Here is a 21,816-nt window from a genome sequence, read left to right on the forward strand (position 1 = left end):
GTAAAAATGCCTCCTGCCCTTTGTTTGGGACATAGATAGAAGCCACCACCAAGGGCCAATAGTCAGGGGAAATGCAAGAAGGCGGCCCTTCACCTCTGCCACTTTATAGCCTATGGTACTGTCCCGGGGGCTCTGAACTAATAGGAGGTTCGACCACTGGAGCTGGGGTTGCCGGCTCAAAGAGAAACACTGGGGCTTTTAGTAAGGGTGTCAAGGAGGGTTTTATTGAAATGTACGTTTTCTTCATGTAAACCAAAGGAGTCTCTAGTCTTTACATAACGTGGACTGTCGTGGTGCCTTATGGTCTTGGATGTCCTCTTCCTGATCCGTCTCAGCTCAAGGATCCCACGAGGTACCAAAAAGAAAGGAAACGAAGAGAAAGGCGAATTACTTCCTGCACTCTGGGAGTAACAATAAGGACCGGGAGTGAGGGAGGACGAACCATGTGAAGTGCTCAATTTATAAACGGGCGTGCGAGAGAGTGCTCGTGCTCAGGAAAGGGTTTCTCTTGCGGGGAGTTTTACACAGGTGGCTGTCTCCGCCTCCCAACCCAACCCGCGACCCGGCCCCGTACCTCTCTTAGCCACGCTCCTCCCGTGGGTGCGTGGCTGGGCGAAGCGTCCAACCGTTGGCCTCCTGGCTTGTCGTTCTCGGCTTCTTCTCTTCCTCGGTCTCGTTCAGCGCCGCTCTCCTCCTCGATGTCCTCCGCTAGGGAAACGCCGTCCCCCTTCGATCCTGAGCTTCCTGCTTTTGACGTCACTAGGGGCGGGGCTCCATAGTCACCACGTTCAGCCCTAAAGGAGCCGTACACATTCACCCCGTTGGGCCAATCTGTCTCGGTGTCTCCCGCTTCCTCGTACCACGAACCGGTCTGTGGCTGTGGAGACAAGGTGCAAGGTGAAAGGGGGGTGGCGCACCACCAGTCATTAGGGTTTACTGTCTCTCGCAAGTCGAACCCGTGACAGGTACCTTTGAAGGTGTGTGAGAAGAGGAGTGCCACTCCAGCTGTCTTGGTGTGAGTGGACGAGAAAAATTGGTGTCAGAATGTACAGGAGTGCAACCTTTGATAGTCTTGTGGGAGGAGGTGTGTCTCCTGAAGGTGGCAGATGTCGGCTCCTGTATATACCAAATATGACAATACTGGTCTACGCTTGATTGGATTGTTAAGGAAAAGACCTTTATTGGGCTACCCATCTAGGTTATTTTGAGATATCGGTGCCCCTCCCGGTCTGCAAGCAAGCTTCCAGCCGCAAGACTACCAATTGCCCCCAGAGTCTGTGGTCACAGGAAACAGTAGATTGTGAGCGCTGATAATTTGAGTGTGTCCCCCAATAAAACAAAACCCCAAACCAATGAACAAATATACATGTGGAAAGCAACTTAAATGAACAGGATGGAAGAACTTACATTCCTTAGTCTCAGATGTCTGGTAATTGGATGAATGCATGGCCATTCCCCCGGTTCCCCCGCCCCGCCACCCGGCAGCCACACAAACAGCCCTCTGGAATATTCACCCATCTGCTTTAAAAGGAGTCTGTTTTCAATAGTGCCACTGGGAGTGCCTCCAGGGCAGTCTGTGGACCCTTTGTGATGGTGTCTAAATCTGGTTTGGTGATCCTTTTCCTGGGGCGCCAGATTCACAAGCGAGGACGGCCAGTCTGTGATCACTGCGGGGACATTGGGTCATTAGAGCTGTCTGTTGATAGATCTATGCCCAACACCTAGCAAGTTTCTTTAAAAATGCAAAGTTGGAGGATCCTCCCCTCCCAGCGAAAGATCAATGGAAAAGGATGGCCCCAGCAGTATGGCACTCCCAAACTTCAGAGGTGTGAGGTTGCCAGTCGAAAAGTGCGTCTCTTTTGCAGGGTGGACGCAGCCAAGTCCTGATAAAGTGCGAGCGATTGTTCACAGAAGGTGATAGGGTGTTTCTCCCGGGCTTTGCGTAGAATGTCCTCTTTTAGTTGGAAGTCCTGCAGGCACACTAAGAAATCTGCTGGTGTAACATTTTCTGCCCGCTGCGGACCGACTCTGTGAGCACGATCCATTTTTTTATCTCGAGGGCTGGGGGGCATCAAGGACAAAGCGAAAGAGATCGGTGATGAAGCCCCTGAGATCTGCCCTTCTTATTTGGGTAGTCCTCCTCTGATCCCGATGTTATTGCCTCAGGATCTATTGTCGAGATCTTCAGCGTGTGCTTGTAAATCTACTTGCTGATCTCTGAGCCACAGAAATTCTTGCTGCAGCACCACAACGTCTTTTGTGTGACTGTTGCTGTGGTCTTCGAGTGTGGAGACTCGATCCCCCAGTGAATCCATATACCTCTGAAGTTCCCATATGTCGCTGGATTGACCCTTCTTAACTTCCTGCAGATCATCTCTGAGAGCTGTCAATAAGTACTCAAGAAAGGTGTGGGTCACTGGTTCCTCTGAACCTTCTTCCTCCGGCGTGTGTTGTGTGGCTTGTGCTGGAGGTCAGTGTACAGGCGGGCCTCCAGATGGTTTAGAGAGCTGTTCTTTCAGGGTGAAGTCTTTTTTGGCTCTGGCCGCTGCCATCTCAAAGGACTAGAGGTGGCTACCCTCAGGATCGTGCTCCAAACAGCGCTCTCAAAATTCAAATTGAAGGATGTTTAGTCCCTTCTACGCGAGGAGGGACAAGGCATCCGCCTCCGGCTAGCTCGTTGTCTCCAATATTTCTGAGGCTTCTTGGAGTGTGAATGGCCAGGTCAGGTGCATCTGCCGGATCTGCTGCAAGATTAATATCGCCCTCTGTATGAGGCTCTTCTCCTGGAACCGGGGCCCAGCAAGGCCTGGTTGGCGTGTATCAGCTTCAGTGCGGGGCATTAGTTACTGTGTTAAGGATATGGTGTTCAGTCTTCGCTTTTATATGCTGATGCGTCTCCGCTGTGCTGTCCGGAAATCCGAACTGAGGGGCATGGCTCTGTTGTTGCTGGCCTGCTTTCTGGGATGGTTGCAGACCCAGCCACCAAGCACTGTATCCTCACTATCTCGACCTGCTGCCTGTCGCTTATCCAGCACCAGTGTTTGTTGGGGTTGGGGAATCCGCTCTCTCCCCTCTTATCTGGGCTCCACCAGCATTTAAATATTACACTCCGATCAGTGGGGCCCGCTGAAGTCCTCTACTCTTTGAGATCCGCAAAGGGGGCTATGCACATGTGATACCCTGTACGCCTGAGTGTTCCAGTCTCCCGCTATTTCTGCGGCTCCATGTGGCCTCGGTCTCGTGACAGCCTCCCATCCCACTTGGGGTTGTGCAGGCCCCAATTCAAAGTCTGTTCAGAACCTCCTCCGATTGGTGCCGGCCTCCAAAGGTAAGCCCCACTAGGTCGCTGCTCTGACTCAAGGCCGAACCCTATGGCCCGCCCCATTCGACCTCCAGGCCTCTTCCACCCCTGCCCCTCATCGGTGTCACTCCCTGGAGTTTTGGGACTCCTCCACGACTGACAAAGCTGCCCCATCGGGACACCGGCTCACCTTTGCTGTAGCACTCCAGCGCGGGTGAGGGTCCGCTAGGCTCTGCCATTTCGGCCGTCACTGAAGAGTGTGGCTGTGGCGTCACACTCAGCAGTATTGGGCCGCCCAGTGCCACTGGCCGCCAGCTCTGCAGCTATCCCAACGCCCGTCAGGGGCTGGAATCTGTGTCGAGGGCTTGGTGTGCTGATCTCCGATCTCTGCCAATCATGTGGAGATGATGGTGGTTCTGAAAAGCCATGGATGGTGGCAATATTCGGTGGCAGTGGCGCCGGAGAGATGGAGAGAGACGTCTCACTCGGTTGCCATCTTGGCCATTCCCCGTTAAATGATTTCAAACAATATGTATCCATCAATCAATGTTCCAATGAAGTTTTCTCCCCTACATGAGAATAAAGTTCATAAGCTTGATGAAGAGTCCACAGATCAATCACCAAAGGACCAGGCAGGAAGACATCTTTCTCCGAATTAACTAGTACACTCTAGTACTTCCAGGGTACATTTTGCTGATCACATAAAATGTTTAATTAACTTGAACTGATAAAGAAGGAGCACTACAAGCTGAAATAACAGCTGCACAGGAAAACAAAATGACTTTGATGGTGTAAAGGTCAACACCCCGAGCTCTTGAGTGTTATGCAAGACAACAGAGTTGCTTGCCACATAGTAACCTACCCCTCTGCTGCAAGGGGAGGTACCCTCCATGACAACGCCGACCCAGATAAACCATAATCTGAACTGGAGATTTCGTGTTATGCCTGGAGATAGACTCTATACATCCAGAACCCCCATCCAGAATTCTTGCATCCAGTGAGCATCCCACTTCCACAGGAATGCCCATCACCCACCCTAGATACCATCAGTCTAGACATGCTCCATACATCACCAGTTTCTACTACGACAACATTCCTTCTGACGTCCACCATTTTGAAAGGTCCCAAGAAATGTCAGTGCTTTTTTCACAAATCTAGGTTTCTTTACCATCACCTCATCGTCCACTTGCCACTTGATTGACCTTCTGTTGTTATTATATGTGGTATCTTATATCAAGACCTTTTCGAGAGGCAGCGTATTTTTAAAAACGTGAAAATCTTGGCTCCTTCTTCTCTAATCCTCCTGTCTAAGGGTAAACAGTTGTGAACATTATTGATGGTAGCATCTCAAGTGAACATGTCCAAAAGGACCGCCTGATGATACATTTTTATTCTGGGAACCCCCAGCCCTCCTCCTTCCCTATCTAATTGCCGCGTCTGTAAAGTGATCTGTGGTTTCTTTCCCTGCAATATAATATGTCGTAATATTTAATCTCTTTCATAAAATAAAGATTGCTGCACTTTAATCATCACATTGGAAAAGACCATTATGATCATGCGGCCGGACCAAGAATAGTTAACAGTACCAGCTGTTATTGATTCAGAAGCCTACTCACCTTCACTAGTATTAGGACATCGTTTAGGCAAACAGATCACCAAAACAGTTTTTACCAAAAATACCCAGGTATCATCTAACAATGGGTGAGTGATGGACTCGCATTCCTATAGGTAAGACCTTCAGGGTACTATTAAATAAAAGGGCCTCTGACTTTGAATGATTGCTGTTATATCCCCTTATACCAGGGAATCCTTCTATTTTGAAGATTGCATTTTTTATGTTCTTTTTTTTACGCAGCCAAAATAGTATCATGTCATCCACAAACAATATCAGTTTTGCTGCTCCAGTGAGCGGAGATAGAATGCTATTGTCTTAGCGAATTGCACAAGCCAAAGGTCTGGCATATAAGGAAAAAAAAGGATGGTAGACATAGGGCAACCCCATCAAGTCGCTCGACTCGTGCTCGTGACAATTCCTCTGGCTAGTTTTGAATTAATTATGATTTTTGCTTCAGCATTTTTATATAGATTTCTCAATAGTTGCATCAGGCTAGTTGGAAACTTAAATCTGGTCATGACTGCGAATAGCACTTCCCACTGGACCAGCTCAAAGGCTTTTTTTAGGTCAATCAAAATAATTGTTGCCTTAATGTTATTAACAGAATAAAAATCGATCGTGCTAGATATTGGTATTAATAAAAATCAATCTACCTGTTATGAATCCATTCTGATCTTCATGGATCATGACTTGAGCTAATGGGGCCAGTCTGCTTGCTAAGATTTTTGTAAAGAATTTATAGTCACTTTTAAGTAAGCCAATTGGGCTTTAAGAATTCAGATTCTGGATGGCTTCTCTTTTTTTCATACAATTAACTATAAAAACCTCGGTGAATGCATTGGGGGTACTGTTGCCTGAGGATTTCTGAGCAAAGTACATAAAATCTTACTTAATTGGTGCAGAAACATTTTATTCACGTCAACTAGTAAGTCGTCACTGCTGCAGGCTTTTAAATTAGAAGAGGAATTGATTACATTTTCCACTTCTGCTAAAGCAATTGGTGCAGCAATAATTGCTTGCTTCTCCTTGTCAGGGTTGGTAAGGCAATACCTTCCGGCCAGTTATGAATAGACCCAGGTGCGTGGTTTGGCGGATCGGAATACAGTTTTGAGGAATGTTTCAAAAAAGCTACTGCAATATAATCTTTTTGAGTGACTACGTTTCAAGTGAGTCGAGAATAGATTTTAGCCGGTTTTTGTTAATTTTCTGTCTTACCCGCCAGGCTGGACATTTGCCCATATGTTCACCTTCCCCGTAACTTTTTTGTTAATATATATTTCGATTGACTATTTTACCCACTATATAAAAGTCTTTTTGGTTCTGTCTTGCTTGACCCAGCTTTAGCTTTGCAACTGAGGGTTTGTGTGTAATGAAAGCGTGAGCTGACAGATCTAATGAGATTTGTTATTGTTTAAGCTTCACTTTCTCTTTTTAAGTCTGTTTAGCTTTAAAGGAGATTACATTGACTCTAAATAAACACCTTTAAAGCTCCCCAACCAGAGACAGAAGAGGCAGTACATATATTTTGCTCCAGAAATTCCTCTAAATTAAGCCGCATATTATCCACCCAAATATCGTTAGCTAACATAGATTTAGCAGAACTCCATCCCTTGTGAATTGGTTCCCACTATTCTATGATTAGTAGATTTAGTATTATTTAGCAGGAATTTAACATTCCCAGATTCCATTTATCTTTGCATTTAGCCAATTGCACTGAACTAGGGCTACACTTGAATGCACTTACTATTAGCCAATGGGATGTTGGAAGCTTAAGGATTGTTTTTCAAGCTGGCTCCTTTATTCAATGGAACAAGCTGATGGGTTTCTATCCCCATATAAGTCTACATTTACGGTTTAGTTTTATTAAAATTAGACATTTTTGCAGTGGCTATACAGAGAAATGTAAGGATGTAGCCAAAAGTAATAGCAAAGCCTATTTTGTATCACCTCTAAACGGCTAAACGGCACAGGCAATTGGTATCATATCTTACATCAGAAACTATATAAGGAAGTGGTACCCTCCTTTGCAAGTAAAATCGCACCCCCCACAAGCTGTAAGATTGATGCATCCCGATGGACGTTTGACAACCAATTGAGCTCCAAAGCAATTCACATGGCGAATTATAAGGGAATGTCTCTTTTCAGCTGGATGAAACTGGATATTGATTTCATATTTGTTTTATTTATCTCTTACTGTATAATTTCCAGAAAGAGATATTCTCCAAAATTAAAATTAAATTTAGTACCCAATATCTTGGAGCTTGGATTGGCATAATCTTGCAGCATCGAGAGATTCCTGTTGGGCAACATCTCTTTTTAATCATAGCCACTCTTATTGCTAAATATTTGATACTAATTAATTGGAAAGCTACTAATGTTCCCAGTTAATGGGTTGCAAAAATAATGAGGGTTAAAATGTTTGAAAATGTGTATGTGGCAAGAATAGGTTCCTTAAAGAGATAAACACCCTCCTTCTGTTTGAAAAGGCTCCCTTGAACTACTGAGCTAACAAGCTTGTGTTGATGCATCTACGCCCAGTGAGTGGAACAGAGACCTGAGAAGACTTTGGGCACCATTTCCAGCACCGCCAAAACGACTTGTTGATCATCTCTACTGATGAAGGAATAAATCCAGAGAAACACGTGACTGCCCCAACAAGGGTGTAAAATGAAAGACTGCTACTGAAGTAAGTGTAATCATGCACTGAATTTAGCATGATGCATTGGTTGAGTGCTGGGACGTGAGGCAGTGTGCTCCCACCCTCCTTCTATCCTTAAACAGATTGTTGAAAATTTGGAAATGCCAGGATGAGTGACATCGACTTGCTTTTTCTATAATGAATTGTTTCATCTGTTATAATTAAGTTATTTTGACTCGGACCATGATTGTATCTTCTTTTTGAGATATTGTATTTTCTACTTCAATTTAAAAAAAAAATGATTGACGCTCTGTGTCTTGTCAAACCAACATTAGTTCTTCAATTGGCGTTCTTTAAAGTTCCCTGAAGTTCTTTTTATCCTCTCTTCCTTGACCCATACTCCAATCACAAAGAGTTAAATATCCTGCCTGGCAGACATCCTTTCAGACTAAGATAGGGCAAGATTTGAGTTACACATTTGGATACTTGTCTAAGAGCTTTTAAAGTTTCTTAAAGTGCACTCTCTAGTGGTCTTTTCAAATCCCCAGTCCTCTGCACACAACTCTTGATGAGTCCATTCATTTTCCAAGCCATCCCTGCATAGAGGCAAGGCAGTTTAAAAAATGATAACGTGAAAGAAAGACTAAAACGCAAAGCCGTTTTTTATAAACGCCACATGGGCGGCGTGTCAAATAGCCCTCTAACCACATAAACAAAAAACAGTGTTAAAGTGTCTTTTATAAAACCTCCACATGAGTTATCAAAAATCTAAGAAAAGCAAACACTATAAATGTAATAGCGTCATAAAATATAGTAAGCTAATGATAAAGCTTAATTCACCGGTACCAGAAAAACAGGGTAAGACATTGAAATTGGCCAGTTTAACTCAATCGTGCAAGTCATAAAATAACGCACTAAATTAAACATAGTAATGTCTATTATTAGGTGATAGAAACATGTTTAGATAATTTCTAAGATTTTGTTTGCACAGTGTTAGCAGTCATTGTAATCTTAAAGTCATTAAGGGAGTATCTCATGGCTACAGAGGCTCGACCAAAGCCCCTCGTGACAAAGAGTGCCTGGCCACCTGCCTGATTCCAGGATCAGTCCCCAGCAGGCGCACAGACATCAGTTAATGACCCAGTAAAGAGCCACGTAGGCAGCAGCTTTTAATGCTACTTCCAAAACATGTAAAATTTAAACGTGCCTGGTCTCGAGTTTAATGCTGTTTTTATTTTATTTAACCAGCAACTCGGAGCTTCCAATTGTTCAGATAGCTCCTGTGACTTTTCACATATTTTCACATTTGCGTTAAACTTAGATTCAAACAGTGAGGTTTAAACATAACCTGACCGAATTATACACATTTCATTATTGACAATTACAAACATATATTTACAAAATTATACACGTTTTGGACAAAAACAACTCAAATTTGATCAAAATTCTGAACACATTCAATCTCAAATATGCAATATTTTACTCATGTTGCATAATGGTACACCAGAAACAATCAAATATTCAATTTCAGTCCTGTCTCCTTATTACTTATTGAATTTCGGACTGAATATCACCAAGGGTATTTTGTTTTAAGAAATAGTCAATTGCTCTTTTTACGCCGTTGGTGATACTGAATAAATCACTTTTGGAAATGCCGACGCGTTTCCAAACCCGGTCTTATGATTCGGGTCGGGTTTTTCCTCAGGGAAACCTGGGTACCTGATGAGTTAAAGAATGAAAAAACTATTTTAGTGCCTTCTCCTATTTCTTTGCACCTAAAAAGCGCTTTATAGAACATAATGTGTACCTTAATGCTCCAGCGCTGCATGTGTCATCGTGCTTCCTCACAATTAAGGGGTTTGGGTGCCTGTGTGAACAGTACGGGACATTTAACTGTCTATACTAACTTTGAGTATTTGCATTTCTTCTTCTTTCCAATAAAAACACTTACTTGTGTTAATGGCTCAAATGCGCAGACCGGTTCATCTTATTCAAACTGTTTGTATTGAACTTTTTCTGTGAGAAGAAAGATTTAAGCTTGTGTTATTTTCTTACCAAGTTCAATTTTATGGAGAGCCGGCTCTCTGTTCTATCGCAAACGAGTGCTTACGTTTGTGAGTGAAGGGTTCCTATCTCCGTTATGCAGTGTTACGTCTCCATTGTTTTCGTTGTGCGATATTGCGTCTCCGTTATTTTTTGTGGCCGCGGTCGCTTTGTTCGGCTAACAGGAATTAAGAGCTGTGTTTTAGTGCGCTCAATTCACGTGGCTGTAGAGCTCACCATGCGTTAGAAATCGCGGCTCACCTTTTTCGTTCGTCTCTACTTCCAAAACGCTCGCTCCTAGTGTCTAGCGTGTGGGTGTGGACTTGCTACAGGTATATGCGGAAGTCAGCATTGGTGTCATCTGACTGCCCTCCTTCCTAAAGATTCTGGGAGTTGTAGTTTTCAGTTATTTTTTGAACGGACTGCTGTTGTTTGAACACATTTACTGGGGTAGTGTTGGCATTAGTGATCCATGTCTGCGGCTGCTTTTGCAGGATGGATATTGAAAGGTGCAGATGGCGTACACAGAGGAATCAATGTAGGTTCCTTTGTAGTTCACTCAGTTCATTCATTCCATTCATCACACTGTTGAACTTTAAAATTAGATATGCTTCTCTGCGCAACAGTAATGTGTCAACATCTCCTCCTCGTGATGGGGTTTTAATTGCGGACAAAACAGTCCACCTGAATTCTTTTTCGGTGTGTCCACATTGTTGGAAATGCTGTACCATTGGCGCTGTCTGTATGTTTTGTTTTATTCTTGATTTATGCTGCGCTATTCTTTGATTTATTTGTTGGGTCGTTTTCCCAATGTACAGTTTTGGGCAGGGGCAGATTATTGCATAAACCAGATTGCGGCTTTTGCAATTGGTGAATTCCTTATGGTTCCATTTAATGGTGTTGTACTGGAATTCAACGCCTTCAATCGTGTTGGCGCATGAGATACAGGTGCCACATTTATGGTGTCCTTCAATGGGTTTTAGTTTCCATATAGCACGTAAGTCTGATTTAGCTTGGCTTGTCCCTAAGTCTGCCCTTACCAGCTGCTGTCCTATGCTCCTGTTTTTTTTAAGGGCAAAAAGTGGTTAATCAAAGGACATGTCAAGACCCGCTACTAGGTGCCAGTTTTTCATGATTATGGCTTTGAACTTGTTAGTGTAGGGCCCATAGGTTGTTACACATACCAGCTTCTCCAATGGTTCTTTTTGTTTTTTTGTCAACAATTCTTCTCTAGGTGTGAACCTGGCTCGTTTGGCGGACTGTTTTAGCATTTTGCCCGGATAACCTCTCTCTTTTAACTGATTACTGAGAATTTCTGCATTTGCTGCAAAGTCCTCATTTCTAGCGCAATTTCTCCTGATCCTAAGCATTTGGCTATAGGGGAGGTTAGCTTTTAAGTTTTGGGGATGGTAGCTTTTGTAGTGGAGGATTGTGTTTTTATCTGTTGCCTTACGGTGTAATGTGATTAGCTTTTGATCTTGTTGAAAAACCTCTACATCAAGGAATGTGAGGCGGGTTTTGCTACTTGAAACCGTAAATTTGATGTCAGGATGTCTCGTATTTAGCCATTGATGGAATTGGGTCAAGGTCTCTGTCGTGCCGTTCCACTGGCACTAAATATCGTCAATATAACGATACCATGTTACGATCTGATTGCGATAGGAGTTATTGTGGTACACGAAGCGCTCCTCATACAGGGCCATGAAGAGGACCGCCATCTCCGGGGCATAAGGACACCCCATGGCGGTCCCCTCCACCTGCATGTAGAACGTGTCCATGAACCGGAAGTAATTCCTTTTTAGTGCGATCCTAGCAAGGTCTATAATGAATCCTGTGGGCACTCTTTGTGGTTTAGGACGAGTTTATGTTTAAACCTCACTGTTTGAATCTAAGTTTAACGCAAATGTGAAAATATGTGAAAAGTCACAGGAGCTATCTGAACAATTGGAAGCTCTGAGTTGCTGGTTAAATAAAATAAAAACAGCATTAAACTCGAGACCAGGCACGTTTATATTTTACAAGTTTAATGTGTCCAGCCTGGTAACGTAGGACAAAACCCCTAGTATTTACACTTCCAAAACATGGGCATGAGGATCTAAGGGCCAGATGTAGGTAAATGGCATTTACCGATTCGTAAATACCGAATTTTACCGATACGGTATTTACAAATCGGTAAATGCCATGTAGGTAAATATTCGGTTACATTTACCCATTGAGGCCCATAGGAATCAATGGCAATTACCGAATCGGTAAATACCGATTCGGTAAAATTACCGAATTGTCAAGGGGGACAGGGTGTCACTTTGACACCCTGTTGCACCGCTGATTCTGGCTTGTGTGCCCTTAGGGCATGTATGTGTGTCACATGGCACAGGTGTACATGAACAGATGTGCATGTACACTCAAATTCGTTATTTACCACGAAATATTATTGTGCCTCATAGGAACAGTCCAGCCCGAACTGCCAAGTCATGCCTGCCCTGGTAGCTTGTTTCCTGTCCAGGGAAGGCATGGCTTGGCAGTTCGGGCTGGACTGTTCCCATGAGGCACAGGGTCAGACTGATTTGCATATGGCCATGTCTGAACTGGGGTGGTGTGGAGTGCAAAAAAACGATGGATTTGGACCCAGATCTCTGTACTGGGGTGAATGTATGACATTGTTCTGCATTCTGTCCATCAATTGTGGTTTTTGCATTTGTCACCCCGAGTGGGATGGGTATGCTCAGATGTGAGTCCCATGCACTCCACACCACTGGATTCAAGCAAGCCGGGCTGAAGACGGCTGGAATGCCAGAAACCGGTCCTCTGTAGCTTGTTTCCGGTCCAGGGAAGGCATGGCTTGGCAGTTCGGGCTGGACTGTTCCCATGAGCCACAGGGTCAGACTGATTTGCATATGGCCATGTCTGAACTGGGGTGGTGGGGAGTACAAAAAAATGATGGATTTGGCCCCAGATCTCTGTACTTGGGTGAATGTATGACATTGTTCTGCATTCTGTCCATCAATTGTGGGTTTTGCACTCTTCCTGTTACACAGCACAGTGCAGCATTTTTGGCTGCTACGCTGTGCCGCTTGACACTTTTATAAATCCTGGCCAACATTTCAATAATGCAACTTTAGATTTCATTGCAGCCAAGTATGAATTGGCCACTCCACCCTCCTCCAGCAAAACAAAAACACAATTGTATTCATTTAGATCTTTCCACAGAATACAAATGTTGCCAATATGCCATTTCGTTACCTAACAGTTAAAGACTGAATCCTTCATTTTTAGGTTTGACCCGGATAGCACACACGCTGTTAGTAAAATCTCTTGTTTACAAAAAACAAAAGCTTAAGATAGATTAAGAGTCCGCCCCTTACTTTCCTAAACTTACTATTAGTTTGCTCCAATGAAACTCTTGTTTCCTTGCTTCTTATTGGTCAGATCTTCCCCCTCACCTCAGCTTCCGTCTGGGACTTTGTGTGTGTCTCTGCTTTGGAGCATGGACCAAGCAGAGTTTCCTTCCTGAGGCCTGTGTCCTTCCACTCCTGAAGGTACCCTTTTTTTCCTTACTTTTCTACATGCACGTTTTTGGAATGCATGTCTCTGCACTGCCTCTCCCTTCCCCTGCCCCACTCCCACTGTCTGTTGTTGCTTCCCCCAAATCATCCTACTGTCCATTATTCCTTTCCCAACCCCCGGCCTCTTCCGGCTGTCCATTGTTTCTCTATCTGCCCTCCTCTGCCTGTCTGTTGCTTCTTATCCCCCACTGCCCATTGTTTCTTTCCCTCACCCTCCTACCACTGGCCTTGTTTTTGCTCCTTTTCGCTTCTACTGCAGCTCCATTGTGTTAGGTTGCCCCCTGCTCTTTTTACATATATTGCACAGCAGCGCGAGTTGTTGTGCAACATAACTTAAAGGAAAAAGAAATGCTATGACGCGGTCAACATTGGCCACGTCACAGCACTTATATTTTTTTACTTTAAGCCACATAGCACAGCAGCTGAGGCTGCTGTGCAACATGCCTAAAACAAATTGACAAAGCCAATAGATCTTTCATAGGCAAAACCTTTTGGCTTGTTTGTACTTTGTAGATGTTTAACACCGTAAACATTTCTGGAGACCAAATACTCTGTGGTCAAGAGTAGGTGCTTATATTATCATCTGCATACCGCGGCACAGGAAAATAAATATTTTCTCATTTGGGGGGATACACCCTTCTGCTGAGATACTAGCAACGAGGTCAGCTATATCGAGATTGCAAAGAAAGAGGGCAAGCACTCACCCCTGCTTCAGGACCATGTGGGTGGAAAGATATGTTGCCACTGTGGACCAGGTTAACTTGGACCCACATGGTCTAATATAAATATTGGATTTCACAAAGCAAATTGGAGGAAATTGCCCACTTGGTCAGCATTTCCAAAACACTGTGCAGTCCACACCACCACTGTGTGATAATATATAAAGCAGACAGTCTGCATTTTTCACTCAGACGATGTTGTGGATTCGCATCGACAATGCCAAAATGTTATCGGTGGAATGGCAAATAATATTAGGCTTAACATTGATTTTTTTTTTTTAAGCTGAATTAAGCCCTTTTCTTTGGCCAGTTCTTTTAGCTCATTAGGAAGTATGCATGCATCAGGCAAGATGGCCGCGGGTGGGGTGTTGTGAGCAGTCGCACCGAACCTCTCTCCTATCTGTTTGCTACATCATGAAAGATCTGGATTTATAATGATAGTGCCAGACCCTCCGGATGGCTACTGACCTTGATCGCATGATAATTGGATTTGGTGCCGGGAAATGTACTGTTCGTAGCTCCGTACAGCCAACTATTAATCAGCTTACAAACAAGGTAGTGGCGGATTTCAGCAGATTTTCAAAGAGACTGAGAAGGCTTACAAATAGCCTGCTGCGGCAAGTAAAAAGCTTTTCAGTACTTGGAATCCAGGAGTTAAGCTGCATGCTGAGATTAACAATGCCCCCAAGATCTGCGAATGCCGATAAATCGAAATCCAAAGAGGGGAGCGAGAGCAGTAAATCAGCCCCCATGGAACCAGAGACTCCCGCCGCGCTGAGGACACAGCTGGCGGCGAAGAACCCAGGCGCCATAAGGAAAGTAGTGGTGCCTCCTGTAAAAAAGAAGCTGGATCAAAAAGGGAGACCGCTGGGCAGCGAGGAGAGCGCTACGGCGAAAGGGCGCATTAAAACGTTTGAAAAACCTGTGAGCGGAAAGAATAAAGGGACCCCCCTTAGACAGCCCACCTTACCGGAATCGTTTATCCGACCAGCCAGCTCAGAGACAGCGATCTCGGCGGTCTTGGCAGCAGGAGCCCCCGGCAATGCAGATTCAGAACCTGTCAGCCATCAGAGCGTCCTCGAGGACGCAGCGGCAGCAGCAGCGATGATCGGAGCTGGAAACGTGACAGACGCTGAGTCGACGGTTGCTAGGCAACCGCTCGCGGCAAATCTTGAGCAGAACGCTGAAAGTGGCACAGAGGAGAAAACAGTGGAGAATGTGGGACAGAGGGTTGTGCAAAGTGCCGGTAAGAAAGGAGAGAAGGGGACTCTGCAGAAGATGGTGCTCGCAGATGGAACTATTGTGGATGGGGAAACAGAAAACGGTAAGGGGGAGTCAAGGGGGCAAGAACAAGAAAAAGAAAATGGAAATGCAGATATGTTACACGCAATCATGCAGGTGGAAGCAGAAATACTGGCTAAAACCCCTAACCCCTCATGGGGGAATTCTGTTAACCTGGTGGCTGAGAAAGGAGATGTCGGTTACCCCAGGGAGAAGGAAGAAGTATGCTCGTTGGAGGGGGATCACTTTTTCTCAGTTAATGAGGATTCTGACTCTGTGCAGCAAGAAGGGGAGATAACAGAAGAAGAGGGGGAAAAGGAGGAGGATGAAGACGAAGTTGAGGATGAAGAGGATTCATGGTCAGCCTCTACCTCCTCAGGAATGGATATAGGCAAAGAATCTACACAAAAAAAGAAACAGCTAAGACATTGCAGGCACGAAAGATCGCCCACAAGAGGTGCAGAGAGGAAACTGGATTTAGACTATTCGGCAACCTCGCAGACATATCAGGAAGAGCAAGAAACAGGCCCAAGACGAGATGATGCACTAGGAATGGTCTTCGATATGCTGAAACAAATACAGACTGAAGCAAGATCTACAAGTCGTAAAACAAGACAAGACTTTAAGAAGATTCAAACTACGCTCCGGAAAACAAACAAACTGTATGAAGGACTGGCGGGGAGAGTAGCTGAAGTTGAGGAAAGAACAGGCAAGATGGAGGACGACTTCCGCAGCTTCAGTGAATTTAAAACACAACAGGAAAAGAAGGCAGATGATTTTCTTTGGAAGATGGAGGATTTCGAAAATCGTCAAAGACGCAATAACATTCGTATTTTGGGGGTGGCAGAAGGGCTTGAAGGGCAGGACCCTAGGGGTTTTGTGGTCAAACTACTAAAGGGTGCGTTTCCTGAATCCCAGTGGCAGTGGGAGGCAGAGATTCAGAGGGCGCACAGGTTCCCCTTTGTCCAGCGTAAAACATACGGAGCCGAAGGAGGCTCTAAAGCTTCACTCCCCAGAGCAATATTAGTCTATGTTGGGAACTTTCTGCTTCGGGAAGAAATTATTCAGAAAGCCAGACCGGATAGTAAAAGAACTGTAGAGGGTGTCACCTTCTTCTCAAGGATTTTTGTCATGTGACAGTTGAGAGGAGGTGGAGGCTTAGGAAAATGATCCCACAGTTTCAGGCCTTGGGGTCTGAGGCATACTTGCCGTTCCCAGCTAGACTGAAAGTAATCACAAGGGGCAGAGTCAGGATGTTTATGTCGGAAATAAAAGCTCAAGAGTTTATTCAGGAGTTGGGAAAGGAGAAGAAATAAGAGATTGATCCAGTTAAATGGTTGGAATATCTGAGTCTTGTGAGAAAATGCTTAGATGGTAGTATAGGAGAGACACTGAAAAAGATGGGAGAGGGGTGCGACTAACACATCCAGGAAGCGGCCACACATAGGTCATTGCTGACCTAATTGCCTGTAGGGAGGGGGGCAGGGAGGGAAGGGGAGGGGAAGGGGAGGGGAGAGGGTGGGGGTCAAAAAACCAGGGGAGGTGTATAGTTTGGTTATGTTCTTTAGCACACATTGTTTGCATTTATAGTTTGTTGTATACATTTTTTTCAAGAAGAGAAGGGAGGAGAATGATGGGAATGGAGGGAAAGATGACCAAAGAAATAGCTGGGATACGAAGAAGGTTTTTTTTCTACAAAGCGCAATGTCATGTAAGGTAGTCTCTATAAATGTATGTGGATTAAACGATCCAAGGAAAAGGGCAAATGTAGCAGCCTATATTAGAACTTTACAAGTAGACCTGATATGCTTACAAGAAACGCATATTGAGGAAAAACAGATATATTTGATGAATCAATTGGGCTTTGATGTTCTCGCAGCTAGTAGGCAAGGATCTAGGACAAGAGGAGTTGCAATTTTGGGGAGAAGAAGAGAGGTGATAGATAAAAGAAAGAAAGAGGACCAATGGGGGAGATGGGCCATAGCGGAACTATGCTTTAAAGGGTTCAGGTTAACATTAGTAACCATATATGGTTCCACTGAGGATGACCCGGAGATATGGCAGTTTATAGATACAGAACTAGCACAGTGGCCTGAACCAGTAATTGGTTGTGGCGATTTTAATTTACATGACCCTTCAAGTTCATTCATGAATACAGGAGCGGTGTACAGTGGTAGAAAGAGAAAGGTAAATAGGGCTATTGCCAACATGGTTTACAATAATCTCTTGGTAGACCCATGGGTGATGCAACATCCACTGCTAGATAGCAGTACTTTTTTCTCGGCACCACACCAGGTGTTGGTAAGATTAGACTATTTTTTAGTTTCAAGGTCTTTAGTGTCGGAGACATTAATTGAAAAACTACCAAGGATTATTTCCGATCATAGCCCTTTAATATTAACAGTGAAGATTCCGCAATCAGAGTATAAGAGGTCAACATGGACTTTCGAGAGGAGCCTTCTCCAAGACGCTGAATATAGGATGCACATGGAGGGGTGGATCAGGTCCTTTTGGGAGATTAACTATGGTACGGCCTCTATAGGTCAGACCTGGGATTGCTTCAAAGCGGGAGTTAGAGGAGAAACATTGTGCTATGTAGTGACAAGACGCAGGAAAGAGAGGTTAAGGATCGAAGCTATCAGGCTGAAGTTGAATATAGAGGAAGGAAAGTTAGCAGCTGCCGTAGCATCTAAATCCAGTTTGGAACATATATTATTAAAATTGGTAGCATTAAAGGCAGAAGCTGTAGAAAACTTTTCCAGAAAGCTTGCTGAAAAATACATGGCTAAAAAACAAGAGGCCTATGAGTGTAGTGAGAAAGTGGGTCATATCTTAGCGGTTAAAGTTAGACAGCAGAGGGCAGCTGCAGAGATAAAAGAGATAATGGATCCACTGGGTGTTATCGTTGCAGACCCGGACAAGATTAGAGATGTATTTAGATCATTTTATGAAAAATTGTATACACAGGAAGACACAGGAGGTATAGTGGAAATTAGCAACTATCTTAAAGATATAGTCCCCTCATCTATCTCAAAAGAAGAAGGAGAAATGTTAGAATCTACTCTAGGTCTGGAGGAACTTACTGATGCATTAAGCAGCCTACCATCAGGAAAGGCATCTGGTCCTGATCAAATCCCGGTTGAGTTTTATAAAGAATTTCGTGGTTGTTTGTTGATTTATATGTTTGAGGTTATGTTGCATGTACAAAAAGGGGGGCAGGCACCGGAGTCATGGGCAGGGGCCGATATTATTGTTATTGCTAAAAAAGGGAAGCCCCCAACACTCCCCGGTTCTTATAGGCCAATCACATTGATAAATGCAGATGTTAAAGTATATTCAAAGATGTTGGCAAAAAGATTAGCAGGCTGTATTGAACATCTGGTGAGCCCACTCTACAACATGGTTTTATACCCGGGAAGGGCACTACGCAGCATACTAGGACAGTTATTACTATGTTTGATGCGGCAGAGGTCGCAGGCGTCCCTATCTCATCTCTCTTTTTAGACGCGGAGAAGGCCTTTGATAGGGTCGCCTGGGAATACCTTTGGGAAGTTATGAAGTGGTGTGGTATCGGGCCTGGGTTTACACTGGCAATACAAGCTTTATATAAAAACTCGGTAGCAAAAATCAGAGTAAATGGAGGGCACTCAGACCTAGTGAATATACAGAGAGGGACTCGACAAGGTTGTCCGTCTTCTCCATTGCATTAAACGGCTGTTCTGTGAAAACTCTCGCCTATGCAGATGACGTGGCTATACTGACTCCGAACCCGGATATAGCTATGGCGAGAGTAGAAGCAGAGGCGCAGGGTTTTGGGCTGGTCTCAGGATACAGCCTTAACAAAACAAAAACCCAAATAATCATGAATAGGTTTGCAACTAGTCTGGATAACAGAGTGGTTAATAGTGCAATATATTTAGGGATCAATATCTCCGCAAACTTGGAGGAGTTAGTCGAGCGTAATATTGAACCACTGATAACGAAGGTAAAAAGTGACCTGGAAAGGATAAATAACTTGCACCTTTCTCTAGTTGGATGCACGAATGTGTTGAAAATGTTGGTTTTGCCCAGATTTTTGTATCTATTTAGGGCAATACCTTTAGCTTTTGAGAATAAATGGTTCAATATGTTGGAGAGAGTAGCTAACAGATTTATCTGGGCCCAAGGAAAAACTCGTAGGGCTTATAAATTTATCACTTTGCCAAGGGATAGAGGGGGCTGGGGTGCACCAGACTTCAGATTGTACTATTTGGATGCTGCTCTCCAGTACATGCAGGGACTAATAGGAGGAGGCGGAGGGTCATCAAAGTCTATGAATATGTCAATCGAAGCTTACACAGCGGTACTAGGTCAGAATGCAGAGAACTGTTTTCTGTATTTTACGGACTTGGGCTATCTTAGAAGACAGACGTACAAGACACTGAGTGGGGCACTTAAAATCTGGAGTTCCTTTCTGAAAAAGACAGGCATGGGAAGATTCAATAGATACACTAAAGTCTATAAAAATAAATCCTTCCCCCGAAGATATTTTTGCCGATTCTGTAATGGCAGACTGGGAAGTCAAAGGGGTACATCAAATTGGGGATTTAATAAATTCAGAGGCCATGGTACAATTTGAGGATTTGGTGAATGTTTATAAAATAAATAGAAGGGATTTTTTTAAATATCTTCAGATTAGGAGTTTTTTAAGAAACAAGCAATGAGGGCCATTGGGATTTCAACCTAAAGACTTGATGGAAGGGATAACTACGGGGGAGGAATATTCTATTAGGTCAATATATGCTGCCTTGGCAAAAAATAGACCAGACGACCTGGATAAGCATAGGGTTAAATGGGAGGAGAGAATAGAGGCTACTCCTGGCTCTTTTAACGAATCCTTGGAACTGGGTCGGTCTATGCTATGCTCTGCCTCCTTGCAATCCCAACATTACAAAACTTTATTCTCGCTGTATCACACTCCAGCTAGGATTGCGAAATGGGGCGGTACAGAGGGTATTACTTGTCCCAGATGTAACTCTACTGAGGCAGATATTGTTCACATGTTCGCTACATGTCCCCAGTTACATACATTAATTAAGGATATTGAGTACTTTTTAGCTAATTCACTAAGGATAAAGATAACTCTCACAGTAAGTTTAATCATGTTGGGAGTCGATGAGGGAAATGCCCAAATGGATTCGGGTGATACTATGTTTTTGTTTATGGTAGCTGCTGTTTTTAGATTAATGTTAGCTAGAGTGTGGTTAGATAAAAATCCCCCATCCATGCAAATATGGTTATCAAATCTTATTGCTATACATAATCTAGAGAAGCATATATATGCAAGAAAAGGTAGGATGGGGAGGGCTCGAGGTATCAAAATATGGGGTCCCTTGGAGAAGTGGAGAACCGGAATAGGCTGATAAGACATGACTGATGATTTATGTATTTGTTTTCAAAATATTATAACTTGATGGGTCGATGTATTGGCTTCCTTCTTTAGAGTTTATCTTGTTTTTTGATTTATGATTCTCTTTTATAGTGTGAGTTGAACAAATGTAAGAGATAATTTGTTTTTTCTTTCAATGTGTGCTCTCTCTGAAGTTTAAAATAAAAATATATAAAAAAAAAAAAAAAGAAGTATGCACGCATAATACATGGCTTCCACGTCTATGAGCACGCCCAATCTATAATCTGATACTACAAGAGGCTGCTCTTTTTGTGGAGAGGATGCAAAAAGTGATCCTTGCCAACAAGACAGACCAAGCTGATGCTTATTCATTAGGAAAGAACAAAAGTAATCAGAAGTCAGGATCAGCCTTAACAATAGTGTTTGGGAGGCTCTTTGTGCCAGGAGCACTTTCTGATCTAGACGTTTTAATGTTCTTGATGATAATGTCTCTTTCTATTGTGCATCGAGAAGAGGACGGAATGTAGATCTGTCGGTGCAACCTACCTCATCAACTTAAAGCACCTTATTATAAGAGCGACCCATGCCTGCTCTGTAATGGAGTTCCATTACTAACCTGAAAATAGTTTATTTATAAATTGCAGCATATTTCTGAGTTGCCCAATCTGCAAATGTTGGCAACTATAATCCAGTGCAATTTACGGTTAACACACCCCTTGCGTGTCACTTTTCTTAAGTTACTTACATTTTTCCTGCTATTGCAAGTATGCTGTTGCCTGGGCTTCTTCAAACTCCTGTTCAGTGATCTTCTCTGTTCTTTTAGGTATTTTTTGCATAAACCACCCATTCTTTACCACTACTTAAGAAGAATGATGAAGGCCTCACTTTGAATTTTGATTACTGTAATGGATCAAATCATTTAGTATTTGGGTCCAGATGGAACACTGTTCACAACAGTGGGCGAACCTTTGAATATATTTTTCAACTGCTGAAGGCCATTAGGTTTTCCCATCTGATGCCTTATGGACTTTTTGCAAGGGTTACTTGCTTGGCACAGTGATCGCTCTCTATTCTTAATAAAATTACAAATTAATAAAAATATCTGAACAGGTGAGCTGTAACAACTAAGTATCCAGGAACTACCTTTTTTGCTTAGAAATGTGAGCATATCTCATTGTGATGTCAATGGGAGGTGTTCCAACGAATGATCGCAAATCAGCAATGTAAAGGACTCTTATTGATTTGCACCCCAAAATGTTCCTACATT

The sequence above is a fragment of the Lissotriton vulgaris genome, chromosome 2_1 (assembly GCF_964263255.1).
Source record: "Lissotriton vulgaris chromosome 2_1, aLisVul1.2, whole genome shotgun sequence".
In the NCBI taxonomy this organism is placed as follows: Eukaryota; Metazoa; Chordata; class Amphibia; order Caudata; family Salamandridae; genus Lissotriton; species Lissotriton vulgaris.